The sequence below is a fragment of the Squalius cephalus genome, assembly GCF_949319135.1.
Source record: "Squalius cephalus genome assembly, chromosome: 12".
Lineage (NCBI taxonomy): Eukaryota > Metazoa > Chordata > Actinopteri > Cypriniformes > Leuciscidae > Squalius > Squalius cephalus.
Genome location: NC_137133.1, coordinates 32,788,851 through 32,806,873, shown reverse-complemented (window position 1 = coordinate 32,806,873; position 18,023 = coordinate 32,788,851). Strand labels below are relative to the sequence as shown.

At 39.6% G+C, this 18,023-nt stretch overlaps 1 protein-coding gene and 1 long non-coding RNA gene across 3 annotated transcripts in view; one reads left to right on the top strand and one right to left on the bottom strand.

The window, feature by feature from the left end:
* The window catches only part of klhl29 (kelch like family member 29), a 281,635-nt gene that overhangs the window by 12,575 nt on the left and 251,037 nt on the right, over window positions 1–18,023 (top strand). For both annotated transcript variants that reach the window (XM_079888807.1, XM_079888806.1), the window contains exon 2: window positions 16,896–16,966. The gene's annotated coding sequence lies outside the window, so the exon portion shown is untranslated. The remainder of the gene's footprint in view (window positions 1–16,895; window positions 16,967–18,023) is intronic.
* On the bottom strand, window positions 7,466–8,152 carry LOC307168984. The gene is made up of 3 exons (XR_013823019.1): window positions 8,081–8,152; window positions 7,889–7,941; window positions 7,466–7,788 (listed from the first exon to the last, which is right to left on the bottom strand). It is a non-coding gene; the product is annotated as an uncharacterized lncRNA (long non-coding RNA).

Sequence of the window (18,023 nt, the reverse complement as noted above, 5' to 3'; positions counted from 1 at the left end):
ACTTTCATGTAAATTTGACCTTGTTTTATTCTGTTCCTATGCTACTTTGAGTTATAATGACTCTTGTGTAACTAAGTTTCAAGTGTCTAGTTTAAAAAAAGATCAGAGTTATGAATGTGGACCATAGGGTTTAAGAGCTACAGACATTTGTATTTGGGTATGTCATTTTCTGAAAATTCTCAAAAATAGGGGCGCTGGTTAAGAGGTTAAATTATATTAATTGGGGTTGGTAATATTTGTTATGATTAGGTTGGGTTTCATAAATGGAAACCCTTTTCAATGGGTGTTATGAACCCAGTATGGATCATATTTGTGGGTTGTTTGTTTTTCCTTTGTTTGGTGTGCAGGATGAGTGACGTTATTGATGACTGAGGAGTTACACCAGTGTTGGAGCTGATTCCGGCAATTAAAGCAGTTCCCTTCAGCTGTGACGACACGCTCTCCCATCCCCGTGCCGTTTGCGTACCTGATTCAGTTGTTTGTCTTCTTTTCGTCTCGTCTTTTTCCTATTTAATTATCCTTACTTTAATAAATGTTATTCCTTTTGATTATTATCCAATGTGTTGTCTCCTCCTTTGTCGCAGCTTGCGAGCCGGCCGTGACATATTTTAGACTCATATGCTCATCAAGCCTGCATTCATTTGATCAAACATACAGAAAAAACAGTAATATTGTGAAATCTTATTACCGGTATATTTTATACCGATTTTTATATATTTTATAATGTAATTTAGCTGAATTTTCAGCATCATTACTCCAGTCGTCAGTGTCACATGATCCTTCAGAAATCATTCTAATATGATGATTTGCTGCTCAAGAAACCTTTCTTCTTCGTATTATTATCATTGCTGAGAACAGATATATACATACTAAATGGGCAACAGTATGCATATACCTGAGGGTTTACTTTCAAAAGCACCGGCATTAACATGGAGTCAGCCCTTCCTAACAGCTTCCACTCCCTCTGGGAAAACTTTCCACAGGAACATGACTGCTGGGATTTGCTCGTATTCAGACACAAGAGCATCAGGCATTGATGTCGGGCGATGAGGTCTTGCTCACAGTCAGTGTTCCAGTTCATCCCAAATGTGTTCAGTGGGGTTCAGGTCTGGGCTTTGTGCGGGTAAGTCCGTCCCCCGTCCCCCCACCTCGCTTTGTGCTCAGGGGACATAAAAGGACCTTCTCCAAATGCTTTCCATGAAGCCTGAAGCACAGAATGTCATTGTATGCCATAGCATTAAGATTTGTCTTTACTGTAATTAATCGGCTTCAGAAAACCAGTTAATTAGAAGTCGGTGTCTGCATACTCTTGGCCATGAAGTGTATCTAGGGACAGTTGGATAATATTTTGTATTTTTATTGAGTCAAAAATAATCTTTTAGTTTCTAAAAAAGTCTCCCGAATTAGGTTTGCCCTTTAGGTGTTTCTTGAATATTTTCAAATGAATTACTTCTTTTGCTAATCTTGAACTGTGATAGTTGTGCATGATGTATTTTTTTGTTTAATTGCACTTCATCGATCCATTGGTTTTCTTCCAGATAACTTATATCTTGAAAAGTGAAAAATCATGACAGTCCAGATGAGTTTGTGTGTTCACACTTGGCAGGTTTGGTTTAAAATGAACTCTGGTTCGATTTGCTCTGTTAGTGGACCGAGACCCCTGAAACAGTGGGTTTCTGACATATTTCTGAATATTTCAGCGGTTTGCCTGAAATATGAATGCAACATGGACCATCTGTGACAATAGTAACCATCTGTGACAACTACCAACCACCTAGTAACACCATATCAACCGCCCTGAACACTCTAGCAACCACCCAGAACACCCTAGCAACCACCCAAAATACCATAGCCACCGCCTAGCAACCACCCAAAATACCTTAGCAACCGCCTAGCAACACCCTAGCAACCACCTAGAAGACCATCGCAACCACCTAGCAACACCCTAGCAACCACCCAGAACACCCTAGCAACTGCCTAGCAACCACCCAGAACACCCTACCAACCACCTAGCAAACACCCAAAATACCCTAGCAACCACCCAGATCACCCTAGCAACCACCCAAAATACCCTAGCAACCGCCTAGCAACACCATAGCAACCATCCAGTACACCCTAGCAACCACCCAAAAGACCCTAGCAACCACCCAGAATACCCTAGCAACTGCCTAGCAACACCATAGCGACCACCCATAACACCCAGTCATGCCGAATGAATTCCTGCGGCGATCCAATGTGGCTACAGAGTAATATTTCTTTTTTAACTGACTATTAAACTGTTTAATTAAAGTTTATAGATAGTTTCCATGACAGAGATCAAGATAAATCTTGTCATAATGTCATAAAAGCCATTTTTTTGTTTGGTCTTAAAAGTGACTGTGTGAATGCTAAGTGAACCAGGACTACTGTAAATGTATTATTTCTTTTTCCAGTTCGGACCAAAAGAACCAAGAGAACCGAACTACAAGTGTGAACACACCCTTAGATTCAGTGTAACATAATGCTTGTGGATTACCAGTTAATTTTAAATGAACCCCTGCAAGCCCTTTATCCAAAAGATGTTGAGGCGAAACAGGCTAACTCTCATTATTAATGGTTTGCCTCTATCTCATGGTCTGTAATTGGTCTCTGGTGATTGCCAAGTCTTTTGGATTAAGAAATGTCATTAAAATTGATGTATTAGGCCTGTGAGCCGTTTTCTCTGTCAGATAGCTTTTTTTAATCAATTGATAATTACAAAGATGATTTATGACTTGACTTCGTGTTGACAGGTGAACAATAATTGCGACATGGAGATTTCAAAGCAGCATCTGTTACAGCTTGGAAAAAGATTTGTCACCCTTAGGTGTCCTACTCCATTTCGGACAGGTTCGGGGGTGGAGACTAATGCTTTAGGAGGTTAGTTGCTAATGCTCGCGGATTGCAGGTACGACCATGCAGACCAAGAGAGTCACCAAGTTAGCAAATTCATGATCCAGCTCGATCATGACTGTGTCCTGGGGAAAACACTTAACCCAAGACTGCTCCTGAGGGACTGTGATTGCAATTAATACACTGTAAATTACTTTGTAGGAAATGTGTGTGTGGAATTGTAACTAACCAACCAGAGGACTCATGAATTGGCTTTACGAGCGCAGTTAATGTTTCTAGATGTATCTATATTGCCTGTTGAAACAGGAAGTTATCAGGACTGTTCTTCTGCTTGTTTTAGTAAGATTTAGGTTTCATGTTTTAAAAATTCAGAACTATTGTTAGTTGTTGTATAAAATATTGATAAATAATAGTATATAAATAAGACTAAAATAACATGTCATTATTTCAGCATTATTTACATACTTTGTTTTATATTTTCAGTTTTTATTTTATTTTAGCTGTTAATTGTACATGGCAGTGTAATTATTATGATTTATATACTATTTATTATTATTTTGAATTAGCTTTTATTTTAATAGTTTTTATTTTATTTTAAGTTTTAGTAATTTTTTTATGTGCTTCTGTCATTTTTTTTGTAAACGTATTTATTTCAGTTAGTTGCCAAGTCAACGTTTTTTAATTTTTGTTTAAGCTAAGTAAAATTTTCCTCTCTAATATTTATATTTTATTTTAAGTTTTTGGCTCCCCAAAGAACCTTTTAGTGAACAATTATTAAAATAACAATTTTTTTCTTTATGTTAAGAGCATTTAATTTAAGAGGTGCATGAGAGTTGTAAACATTCAAAATTTGGGCTAAGTCCCCTCAATCTGCTAGACTTGCCGACTGCAGCTTTAATATTACTCAGTCGGCAAGTCTAGCAGATTGAGGGGACTTAGCCAAAATTTTGAATGTTTACAACTCTCATGCCCCTCCCCCACTACCAGCGAGCACCCTCCCATCGAGTTCGTGCTCGTCAGTGCGAGTGCACCAGATTTTCTGTGAATGCGTCCGTCTCTTCAGCATCGATCAACACCATGGACTCGGAGGTAGGCTACGATCTACCCATAGACAGCAATAACCGAGGAATTGGAAGCTTGTTAGTAGATTTTCTCTCCGCCATCACGCTTCGACCAAAAGCTTCGTACAATCCAACACACCTGCGAACTTCAGGCGTGTGCATGTGATATTGTAACGTACGCGGGGGAGGGGGGATCTGTGGCGTGTGCACGAACTGTGATTGACACTCAGATCTCACACAGCCCTGCGCTGATTGGACCAGAAGAACCGGGAGTGGTGGATTTTTGCAAAACAAATAACAGGCTCCAGGTGGAGGTAGAAGCGCAGGTTTTTTTCTAAAACCGACTGATTTATGTTGTTCTGTTGGAGCATAGTGTCGGTTTCAGTGAATATGATAAAAAAAGATCTTGCCGACTGCAGCTTTAATTAACTACATGTACTTACTATAGGGTTAGGGTTTGGGGTTAGTTACTTGTAATTATGCACAATTTACTGTTATTACTATAGTAAGTACATGTAGTAACATGTACGTCAAATTAAAATAAAGTGTTACCCATTTTGTTAGACAATTTTATTGGAGTGCAAGATGAGTCATCATTTTTGGCCAGTTTTCTTGGAAGAGAATAACTTTGTGTATTGTGCATACTGATAATTTAGTAGCTTTGACCTCAAAGCTAATAAATGAATATTACTAAAAGCAACATTTTCATGCATTGCATAAGCATTATGCGATCTGAAATAAATGATATGCCTTATAAATGTTATATTTGAAGTCTGAGCACACACTAACACATTTGGCTCTGTGTACATACCAATAAATTAATTTCATTTCTGCTCTGCAGAGGATGGTTTGAAAATCTATTTTTTATACTCCTGTTCTGGCAGTATTCATAATTGAAGATAATCTACCATGCATTTTCTTTATTAATTTAATTCCCCAGGGCCTTGACATAAAATGTCTGTTTCCTTGACAAAGTGCAAATGAACGCCGGGAGCGGGACAGAAAAAGCAGAATTGCGCAAGTAGGAGCCAATGGGGACGTAAATGATCTTGAATGATATAATGGAAGTACATTTCTCATTCCATGACAAAGAAAACATTCGTCCGTCTCTTTATTGTTTGTAAATACAGGGGGAATGCGTTCCAGGCGGAGGCGAAGGGGTCAGGAAATGTGCGAGAGGAGCGAATCGAAAAGCGGAGACGAGGGAATCATTCTGTCCAGACGCAATCTGATGAGATCCTCCTCTGTGTCTCTAAAAGCATTAGTTTAGACAGTGATTGCATTTGGAATCCTATTAAGTTTATATAATCGGGAAAAGAAAGGATTATTACTCCCTATCAGTATTTTGCTCCTTTTCCTTTTGTGTGCCTGTAAAAGCTCGAAATTCACTTGATTTACTGTGTCATGACTTCATCTCGACGGCTTTGTCATTTGATTTGTCACTCTCAAATGGAGGTTGAAAAGCGATGGATATTTATATGCCAGAAATTTTGACGTGTCTGCTCCATTAGAAGACGTCTGGTTATCATTACCTGGAAAGTCCTAGAAGTGCGTTTCTTTGGTGATATCCCATTTGGAGGGCAATGAAGTCCATGTTTGCTTTTAGCGCTGGATGCTGCACTTTTTAGGTCACAATTTTCTTGTGCTACAGTTCTTTTTTTAATTTTTTTATTATGCTTTTGTTGATATATGCCATGTATCATTCATTACACAATATAGCAAGTTTTTATCAACTCTTAAAGGCCGGAAATATACTTTATGCTAGAATGCAAACACAAGTGTTTGGCAAATATGTGGCAAATGCTTATGCTTTTTGCGATATTACCTTTCATGTAGATTGGGTTGTGAATGTAAATGGTCTGCAAAGTTTCAAAGATCGAAGAGCAGGATAAATGTGGCAATTACTGTTCATGGGCTTTATTTAATGTGACTTTGAATATCATTTAGTGCTCCCCGCTTTGTAGCCGTAAAAGCAACAATGGATATAATTCACCTCAGATCTTGAAATTAAGCAAATGGAAACAAGAACGTTCAAACTGTGAACAAACAAGTGCATTCTTTAACAAAGATTGTTTTAGTAACTCTGTGGCAAACAAGAGAATCTGTCCCACAACATGGGTTACTTTCACTTTCATTTTAGCTTGTTTATGGGTGGAGTGTGTAAATTAACGACGGAAGGGAGTTGTATTTAAAGGGAGCGTGTCGTACCTGAATCAGAAGCGTCATCCGTTTGTTTGCACATGATGTTGCCCGTATGAGTGAGGTTATGGTGGAAAGACGGCTGCGTGTCAATCAGCTGTTTCACGTGTATGTCTGGTGCGTGACTGAAGCATTGCACTTCCAGACCAACTGTCATGAGCTGTCCTGAAGACAAGGCAAAAACCGCTTATCCACTTATCTTGGTGTCTGGTGACCCGCGATACTCATTGGTGCTTTCAATACCTGCAAACGTGGTCAGTACCTCTGCGCCGCCATTACACACACTGCAACACACGCACGCACCCACTCGCATAGCTTTCATATTCGCACATTCTGTGTGCTTAGTATTTTGTTTATAATTGTTGTTGCCGTTAAAATTATTGTTGCTGTTGATTTAATGTTGGTGATTTACTACAAGATTTATGAGATGTTTATCCAATGTTTTCTTTGTTCTCTCTTTTCTTTTTTTATGGACATTTTTTGTGAATGAATGTGGACACGAATCTGCGAACGTGGATTAGCGTGACGCGGTCGGTTCCTGGCACGGGGCTCGGATCTCAAAGACCAGAGACCGCTGTGAACTTCATTTCTTATTTTGTTTAATTTTATTTTTTTGTCCATTTCGTTTTCTGTGGGATTATGATTTTGAACATATGGAAGAATAAATATTCCTTGTGAAATGACCTTTTTTCTGGGATTATTATTATTATTTGTTGTGTAACAGGTGGTTACATTTTCTGCTATCCTGGGTTAAGTTAATTTTTGACAGGTTTAATCCTGTCTGGCGCCCGAAGGTTTTCTTTAAAATAATTAATTTAGGTTAGGGCGGCCACCACCGTTATAGAGTGGCGCCCGAACAGGGACATGAATTGAAACGGGTTTGAAACCTGATTGAACACTTAAGAAAAAAAAAAAAAAAACAGTATTGTGATTTGAAAACTTTATATATACTTTTTTTTTGATAGAAAATTGGTGAAACAATGAAATTGTCTGTTGTTTGAAATTGAAATTGTTTATGCTTGTGCAAATTGTTTTTTTTTTGTGTGTATAACCTGTGAACGCTAATTGAACAATTAGAGTGTTATCTCTAAGGTGTCACAGTAATTGATAAACGTTTGAATAATTGAAATAAGTGAAGGTGACTTACTTTGAATACTTATTGTTTTTGATTTACTTAGTGTTTTTGAGATAATACTGATTGAACAGTTGTGAAAAGTTGTATTTTGTTGTTTAGTAGAAATATTTCAGGGACAAACAAACTGACACACATTTACTGATATTTATTGTTTTTCACACTCAACATTCTTACACTCAATCACAACAATCATGGCGCATACCCCTCCTTCCCAAACTACTTTTGTGGAAATTGAGCCTCCACCAGACATCTCAACTCCAGTATGGCCGCCTGCACTGCGACCGTGGATGCCTCTGGTACCACCTCCATGTGCTCCTGTGTTCTACCATACCCCCACTCCACTCAGCCCTGTTCATCCTGGAACCCGTGTGCACATGTCCACTCCTGCTCTGGCTGGGAGCACTCCAGTGCAAACTCTCACCTGGGCACCACAAGTGGATAACATGCAACTTTGCACCTCATCTGAAGGTGGAACTCCTTCTTCAGTAGCACAACATGACCTGCCCAACATTCTACCAACTCCTGGAAGGGAAATACAAGAAGTCACTGCCCGGGTACAAGGGAACTGGGATACCTTGTTTGACTTAATGGCAAGACAAGAAAGAAAAGTGAATGAACTTACCCAGGAAGTGAAAGATACCTCTTCTCATCACCAGAGCCAGATTGCTGATCTTGCTGCAAAAGTGGAGGATAACAAAAATCAAGTATTAACCCTGTTTACTACCACTAAGCAACAAGAGGAAACTGAAGCAGATAACCTGACTAAAGCGATGAAGTTAATGATTACGGAAGAACTCCAGAAGGTGGAATCTACCTTGGTGTCCGAACTACGATTCATGGTTGATCAACTCCAAGCAGAGGTTCAGCAGGACATCAAAGCTGTTCAGAACACTTTCCAAACAAGCCATAATAAGATAACTTCACAACTCCAACAATGTGTTACCCAAACTGACCAATGTCTCACCGGTTTCAAAGAGTTGAAAAGTGAAGTGGAGAAAGGATTTCAAAGTGTCAAAAAAAGTGCAGATCAACAAAAGTTAAGTGTATTGACACCATCAGATCCCAGCACTAGCAGTACTTCATCCCAGCCATCTCCTTCTGCTCCAGTGACTCCTTCAACTTCTTCAACCCCTCCTTTAACATCTGTGATTAAAAGTGACCATATCAAATTAAATTTCCCCACATTTGGAAGGCCTTCAGACGATGTAGACCCCCTATTGTACTTAACCAAATGTCAGGATTTTTTGGCTATACATCCCCTGACAGACGCAGACATCCTGGCTACCTTCCGTACTGTCTTGTACGGAACAGCACGTGACTGGTGGGAAGTCAGACGGTCCACCATAACCACTTGGAATGAGTTTGAGACTGCATTTCTATCTGCTTTCCTTTCTGAGGATTATGAGGACGAACTGGCTGAACGTGTCCGTACTAGGATCCAAAGAGAAACAGAATCTATTAGAGACTTTGCGTTTTCTTACAGAGCTCTCTGTAAAAGATGGAAGGCAGATCTTACAGAGGGTGAGATTGTGAAGATGATACTCAAGAATATTAAGCCGTACCTTGCCAGCCAATTGCGTAGCCGGGTGAATACTGTGGAAGAGCTGGTAAAATTAGGACATCAACTGGAAAGAGATTATGAGCAACAGCTTCGTTATGATTGTGGTCGAATGGGCCCAAAGCATCAAGCCACATCACAAAGACCCTCCTCAAACCAACCTACTGAGAAAATCCCAGTTCAGTGTTGGAGATGTAGAGGACAGCATCCACCAGGAAAATGTCCACACTATACCTCTCCCCAGTCACCTCAAACATCTGGTCCACAGTATTCCACCAGCGGCAAACAACCTTATCACCCCAAGTTAGGTGGTCATCCGTCCAACAACTCTGTTGCTGCAACAAGAATTCATAAGTCACAATCAGCAACCAAGACAACCTCCTCCTCATCTACAAGCTCTAATGAACGTGTAGCGATACCTCAACAACTAGTTGTTCCCCTTTGCATCAATGCCTGGTCAGGTAAGGCCATTGTGGACACGGGTGCAAGCTACACACTCATCAATGAGAATCTCATGAGGCAGCTTACATCCCCAGACCAGCTGCAACCATGGTGCCGTGGTCCTCTTTATCTGGCGAATGGAAAAGCAGAGATTCCATTAGGATGGCTGAATACCACCATAAATTTACATGGCCAAGCATTTACCTTACCTACTGCTGTACTTTCATCCCAAGCTCTAGCTTATGCTGTAGTCTTGGGGTTGGACTTTATTTTCTTCAGTGGGCTGCAACTCAATGTCATTGATCAAAAATACTCCTTCAAGCTGGATCCTTCAAAAGAGTACCCCTTTCAACCAGGAAATCCAAGTGTGCCAAATGTAAGTCCCCAAAAAGAGAGGTGTCAATTTAAGGAAGCCACACAAAACCTTTCCTTATTAACTTCTGTGCCCCCTCCATCATCACCATTGCAAATTCAACACCCGGACGGTATTGATGAAAAGACATTGATAAAAAATGCTGTGGACGCTGCTCATTTACCTTTTGATGAAAAGCTACAGTTACTCCAAATCCTGAACGAAAGCCCACAGGTGTGTACTCTCCGTACTGGACGTACTGAGGTTCTCCAACACAGCATCTATGCCACCAGCCAAGTCCCCATTAAACAACGGCCATACCGTTTGTCTCCCCTCAAGCAACTTGCCCTGGAGGAGCAACTTGATGAGATGTTGAGGCAAGGAATAGTTGAACCATCCCACTCTGGTTGGGCATCACCGGTGGTCTTAGTACCCAAAAAAGACGGCAAATTTAGATTCTGTGTGGATTATAGAAAAGTAAATTCTGTAACAGAAAGTGACGCTTACCCTCTTCCCAATATAACAGAAATTCTGGAATCACTCTCTGGGGCAGCCATTTTTTCTACGATTGATTTAAACAGTGGATATTGGCAGGTGACCATGGACCCCAACAGCAAAACCAAGACAGCCTTCATCACTCCTGCAGGTCTCTATCAATTTAATGTTATGCCGTTTGGTCTCAAAAATGCTCCCGCAACTTTTCAGAGGCTCATGGAGACAGTTCTGGGAGAACTAAGGAGAAAAATATGCTTTGTGTACATCGATGACATCATTGTGTACTCGTCTTCAATAACTCAGCATTTCCACGACCTCCAGACTGTCCTCCATAGACTAGAAACTGCTGGTCTCACCATAAACTTGAGGAAAAGTAAATTCTGTCTTCAAGAACTCACCTTCCTAGGACATGTTGTAAGTGTCAAGGGCATTTCAGCAGACCCATGTAAGACTGAAGCCATTCATGCCTATCCTGTGCCTACGAACTTGAAGGAAGTTCAGCGGTTCCTCGGGTTAGCAGGGTGGTATCACCGTTTCGTCCCGAATTTCTCCAAGATTACTGAACCCCTCAACGCACTGAAAAAGAAGGGACATAGCTTTCATTGGTCCATTCAGTGTCAGCAAGCTTTCGACCAGTTAAAATCTCACCTCACCTCACCTCCCATTCTGGGACATCCCGATCTTCAGCGGCCATTCATGATATACACCGATGCCAGTGACATCGGCCTGGGTGCCATATTAGCCCAACGGAGGGATGTAGGCAGAGAGGAGGTTATCGCCTATGCAAGCCGAACCTTAACTGGGGCCGAACTCAATTATACTGCAACGGAGAAGGAATGTCTTGCAGTTATCTGGGCCCTGGAAAAGTGGCAACATTACTTGGAGCACAAGCTTTTTACAGTTGTTACCGACCATGCTGCACTACAATGGGTCATGAACTCCACGAAAACCACCAGCCGCCTCATTCGTTGGGTCCTGCGATTGCAGAAATTCGATTTTGTTATTGAGTACCGAAAAGGGAAGCTAAATGTAGCTCCGGATGCTCTATCCAGATCTTCGGTTACCCCAGGATGCAACTTGTACACCAGCGGAAAAGATCCAGCACTGCCTGTATCAGATGTTGTCCTGTGGGAAGAACAGCACAAAGACCCCGAAGTTACAAAATTATTGCAAGCAGTTGCAGATAATTGTGCCAGTCTGATTGACCAGTACGAAATAATTGAGGACAAATTGTATCACAAAACATACCTGACAAATAACCAACTGCATTACAGAATCTACATTCCCAGCAGTCTCAGATCCACCCTTCTCCAGTACTATCACTCCACTCCCATCTGTGGCCATGGAGGAATCTACAAGACCTATAAGCGACTTCAGGAAGTAGCATTTTGGCCAGGAATGTGGTCAGCGGTGAAACAGCATGTGAGGATCTGTGTAAAATGTCAAACTCTGAAAAGTGATAACCGGAAGCCTGCTGGAAAACTACAGCAAATCACAACAAGCCGCCCAAACCAAATGCTGGGAGTCGACCTCATGGGTCCGTTGCCACGTAGCCCAAATCAAAATGAATACCTGCTGGTCTTTGTTGATTATTATTCTCGATGGGTTGAGTTGTTCCCCATTCGGAGTGCCACAGCAAAGAATGTTGCCTCCATCTTCAGAAAAGACATTCTGACACGGTGGGGCGTACCAGACTTCATTCTCTCAGACAGAGGGGCTCAGTTTGTTTCATCTGTTTTCAGAGAGTTGTGTGAGACCTGGAATGTTACTCCCAAATTAACTACAGCCTATCACCCCCAAACCAACATGACAGAAAGAGTTAATCGAAATCTCAAGAGCATGATGGCAGCCTATGTGGACGACAACCATCAGAGGTGGGACCAGTTCTTACCAGAATTCAGATTCGCCCTTAATTCAGCCGTTCAAGAGACCACTGGATTAACCCCAGCAGAACTCCAGCTGGGTAGAAAACTCCAAAGTCCAATGGACAAAATACTCTCTGGGCCTAATCTAACCCCAGACGCCGCCTCGTATGATGTAGTGCATCATCTTCATCATCTGCAAACTCAAGCCAAAGAAAACAGCAAGAAAGCCAAAATGAGACAACTGAGGAACTATAACAAGAATAGGAGAGATGTAACATTCAAAAGCAAGGATCGAGTATGGTTGCGTAACTTTCCACAGTCTAATGCACAGCGTAAATTTAGCGCAAAACTAGCCCAAAAATGGAAAGGTCCTTACCGCATTATCAAGCAGCTGGGTCCGTTGAACTATCAAATAGCCCTTGAAGACACTGGAGAAGACGTACGTACAGCGCATGTTTGCAACATAAAAATGTGTTATCCAACGGCTGAGGAATTGGAGATGCAAGAAAAGAAAAAACTCCTGGATATATTTCAAGAATCCTCTGATGACGAAGATTTTCTAGGATTTTAATCTGCGTTTTCTCTCTTCTAAACAACCATAGGTTGTTTTTTTTTAAGGAGGGGAGAGTGTGGCAAACAAGAGAATCTGTCCCACAACATGGGTTACTTTCACTTTCATTTTAGCTTGTTTATGGGTGGAGTGTGTAAATTAACGACGGAAGGGAGTTGTATTTAAAGGGAGCGTGTCGTACCTGAATCAGAAGCGTCATCCGTTTGTTTGCACATGATGTTGCCCGTATGAGTGAGGTTATGGTGGAAAGACGGCTGCGTGTCAATCAGCTGTTTCACGTGTATGTCTGGTGCGTGACTGAAGCATTGCACTTCCAGACCAACTGTCATGAGCTGTCCTGAAGACAAGGCAAAAACCGCTTATCCACTTATCTTGGTGTCTGGTGACCCGCGATACTCATTGGTGCTTTCAATACCTGCAAACGTGGTCAGTACCTCTGCGCCGCCATTACACACACTGCAACACACGCACGCACCCACTCGCATAGCTTTCATATTCGCACATTCTGTGTGCTTAGTATTTTGTTTATAATTGTTGTTGCCGTTAAAATTATTGTTGCTGTTGATTTAATGTTGGTGATTTACTACAAGATTTATGAGATGTTTATCCAATGTTTTCTTTGTTCTCTCTTTTCTTTTTTTATGGACATTTTTTGTGAATGAATGTGGACACGAATCTGCGAACGTGGATTAGCGTGACGCGGTCGGTTCCTGGCACGGGGCTCGGATCTCAAAGACCAGAGACCGCTGTGAACTTCATTTCTTATTTTGTTTAATTTTATTTTTTTGTCCATTTCGTTTTCTGTGGGATTATGATTTTGAACATATGGAAGAATAAATATTCCTTGTGAAATGACCTTTTTTCTGGGATTATTATTATTATTTGTTGTGTAACAGGTGGTTACATTTTCTGCTATCCTGGGTTAAGTTAATTTTTGACAGGTTTAATCCTGTCTGGCGCCCGAAGGTTTTCTTTAAAATAATTAATTTAGGTTAGGGCGGCCACCACCGTTATAACTCAGTATGTATTTTTAATAATGTTTAATATTTGTGAATTTGATTATGTATTTTCTTGCGAGTGCCGTCGAGATTACTCTCTGGTGCCGTGCACTTTCCACGAGACTCCGCCCACATGCCGTTCTGATTGGCTGTGGGCTTTGATTGATTTTGACGCATCTCGTAGTTGCGTCGCTTCTGGTGTGGACAGGCAAATTGCTTGTCGCTGGAATTGTATCGCATCGCGTGTGGTTAGGACACTGTGTGAGACTGGAAGAGTTTGGTTTGTGTGTCGACATGTCGAGAAGACGCTGTTTTCTGCACTGCGAAAGCAAATCCACTTTGCATGCACTTCAAACAAATGTGGAATCAGGCTCGAATTGATACAGTAAAACTGGCACCATTGTTATATGTTCTTTTGTATACAAGCTGAAATTCAGATATGGTAATTGCCATTTCAATTCCAACACGCGCTTTAAGCAGTCTACCAATCACAACAAACTGGGTCATCTGACCAATCAGAGCAGAGTAATCTCTCGGAAAGGAGGGGTTTAGACAGACTGAATCCTTTATCTAACCATTTCATACACTGTGAGTAAAGAGGTGATGCTGCAGTGTATATTATGAGAAAATTGTGTTTTGTTTTTTTACCTGGGATGAAATGACCCAGATGGCATGTAATCAATGAAACGATGTTGATGTCAGTGTTGATGTGTCAACGCTAATTGCATTGAATTAACGTTACAAAGTGATGTTGCTTTAGTATCACACTTGCACCCTCAGTTAATGGTGAAGCAATGTTGAGATTTCAACCAAATATCAACGGTAGTAGTATTGATTCAACATTACAAAGTGATATTTTATCAACATAACTTTTGCACCCTCAGTAAATGTTAACTATGTTGAACAAAAATGGTAATGCTATTGAATCAACATTACACTATGATTGATTCTACATCACCGATGCTGAATCAACACTGAAACTAACAAAAAATAATCAATGGTAATATTGTTGAATCAACGTTACACTATGATGTTGAATCTACATCACTGCTGTTGAATTAACACTGAAATTAACAAAAATAATCTTTGGTAAAATGGTTTGATCAATGTTACAATACAATGTGATGTTGATTCTAAATTTTTTTTTACACGATTATAGTATCATTAAATTCTGTGTATTTAATTTATTTTTCTAAAATCTATTAATTTCTTTGCGAAATGACGGCGTTTCCATTAGCCGATGTTATGCGACTAAAACTTAATTTTTTCCTCTGCCGATAAGTCATTCCAAAAATCATAGCAACGGACGTTATGTATATCTCAGCCACCGCACTGGCCATTATTATTAATCGAAGGAGACGTATGTGTGTTATCCAATCATTAATGGCAAGGAAAGACCCTTATACTTGAGAGCGGCACATATGAGGTGTTTCTGGGTGTTTCTCACTCAAATCTGCTTCGAGGTCTTGATTGTAGCATTTCTTTGAGGTTTAGAATTCTTCTTGTAATTTTATGAATTTAATAAAGAACTCTGTTTTGTTTCCATTGCAGTTTTGTGAAATATTTATTTATATGTGAGCGTAAAAACTTTTTTGAGATAAATGGGAGTTTTTGCGAAATTGACGTGTTTCCATTGGGCGTATTTTCAATTCGCAATTTAAATTTGCGCAATTTGAAGCGTAATGGAAACGCGGCTACTGTCTCCACCCATGTGTGCTGTTGGCTTTCATCAAAATTTCAATGCTGATCCAACACACATTAAACATTGAATGTCAATCTCAACCAAAATGATGGTTTGGATCAAAAGTCAACATTGTATCAATGTCACTATGCTATCTGCGGAGTAATCCTCCTCATGGTTTTTACTCATCCTGCCTAACACAGCTTCGTGGTGTTTTCTCTACTGTCGCCTTTAACTTGCTCAATGGAGGTTTTATAGCAGTCTTCTTTGTAATAAACTGCTTTGGACTGAACTGTGTTGTGAAAAGTGAGAGACACATAACATTTAATTGAATTGAACTGAAAGCCCCATTGCCAGAGAAATCCCCGTGTGCTGCCTATCATGACAGATTTGAGTCGCATGAAGGTTTATGAACCTTCAAGTAAAAGAGCCAACCAACCAAAAATTATTTTGGGACAGTTGTTGCAGATATATACAGTACAAGACAAACTCTTTGTTGACAAGTCTCTTCTGCTCACCAAGGCTGCATGTATTTGATTACAGTAAAACAGCAATTTTGTGAAATATTATTATTACAATTTAAAGTTTTCTATTTTAGTATATTTTAAAATGTAATTTATTCCTGTGATTGCAAATACTCTAGTCTTCAGTTTAAAGGGGACCTATTATGCCCCTTTTCACAAGATGTAAAATAAGTCTCTGATGTCCCCAGAGTGTGTATGTGGAGTTTAAGCTCAAAATACCCAACAGATCATTTTTTACAGCATGTTTAAATCGTCACTTTTTGGGCCTGAGAAAAACGCACCGTTTTAGTGTGTCCCCTTTAAATGCAAATAAGCTGCTGCTGCACGGCACAGGGGGCGGAGCCTCACGAGCTCGCGCTCAGTGTCAGAGCAACTGACAATCATCTCATGGAAAGATGATAATATCAAAACATAAACTCACAGTAACGGTGTTCGTTTCGACCCAGAGTGGGACAATAATGCCTACAGAGTCAGATAATATATGCTGTATGGAGATGGAACAGGTATAGTTTAGTTTAATTACGGTTATAACCTATTTGTCATTGCTTGTAAGCCTGCTGTAGGACCCCATCCGAATGATGGGCAAAAATATACTGATGAGTTTAGTATATTTTTAGTATAAGTTTATTGTACATCACAGGTGTAGGGTGGTTGTGTACACACACTGCCAACACACATATGTCCAAACATAGTGAATTTTGCATAATAGGTTCCCTTTAACATGATGACTATAACAGTGTTTCAACAGTGTAAAAATCTTTTGTAACATTGCAAAGTTTAATAAAAAAACGTACTCATCCAACTTTCAAACTGAAGTGTATATGCTAGTGTACTCCTAAAAGACAAACAAAGAAAGTTTGCCTTTTTCAATAGTTTGTACATTAGTCTAAGATAAAATTGTGGTTTTGAATATTTTAGTTGAGAGTTTTTTGATTAACACACTGTCTTACAGGAGTTATTGCCACAGTCTTCAATACACTCTCTCTCTCTCTCTCTCTCTCTCTCTCTCTCTCTCTCTCTCTCTCTCTCTCTCTCTCTCTCTCTCTCTCTCTCTCTCTCTCTCTCTCTCTCTCTCTCTCTCTCTCTCTCTCTCTCTCTCTCTCTGTCTGTCTGTTTACTGATCCGATTCTCTTTGTCTTTGCAGGCGCACCTGAGTATACTCTCCAAAGATCTCATTAGTCTGTGATGAGCATCATCATCCAGGACAGACCCAAGGTACCGCAATATCTCAAAAGATCCTATTTTATATCTTTACACCCTCGTGCCTGTCAAAAAGATACATCAGTTAGCTCATTTATTGCAGACTGTGTACAGCTGTGGTGTGTTTTTGTTCCCTCTTGTATTAACAGAACTAGTCTGGATCATTAGTTTTTTTCCCTCCTATTTACTCTGGAATCAGAGCGTTTTAGGGAAAAGAAATTGTGAATGATGACATTTTTTCGTGTTAGCTGAATTCTTGTTAAGTGTTTGTGGCAAATATTTTTATTTTTGTATAAATATATATTTTTTAAATTATTGGAACTGTTAATTTATTGTTAATTATGATTTGCGCATGCAATTATATTTATTTATAAAAAAAAACAATTAATAGAAAATATATTTTATTTAGTGCTGGGCAACGATTAATCACATCCAAAATAAAAGTTTGTGTTTATGTAATATATGTGAATGTTCTGTGTATAATTATTTTGTATATATAAATACATATACAACATGCATGTATATATTTAAGAAATATTTGCATGTGTATACATTTAAATAGCATTTATATTATATAAAAATATTTTATATAAATAACACATTTTTCTTAAATACATACATGCATGTGTGTGTATTTATACAGTATATACAAAATAATTATGCACAGTACACACTACACACACACATATATTACATAAACACAAACTTTTATTTTGGATACAATTAATCGCAATTAATCGTTGCCCAGCACTAATTTTATTTCAAATATATTTTTATACAAAGAATATATAATTTTTTTATACATTTAAAAAAATGACAGTCCCGCTAAATAGACATTTTTGTATACTTTTAAAATTTTACAGCACAAATCCAATCAAGTTACTTGACCCATGCGAGACCTTTTACAAAGTTCAGATCTTAGAGGTCGATCAATTTGCAACACTTCCCGATTATCATTAGTGGAATTCCATCACATTCCTATTAGTGTTTCTCCGTGTACACAGCTCTGGTGATTAAGCGGCGGGATTACATGCTACGTGACTGTCAGGAAAACCACACCTCCTCAGCTCAT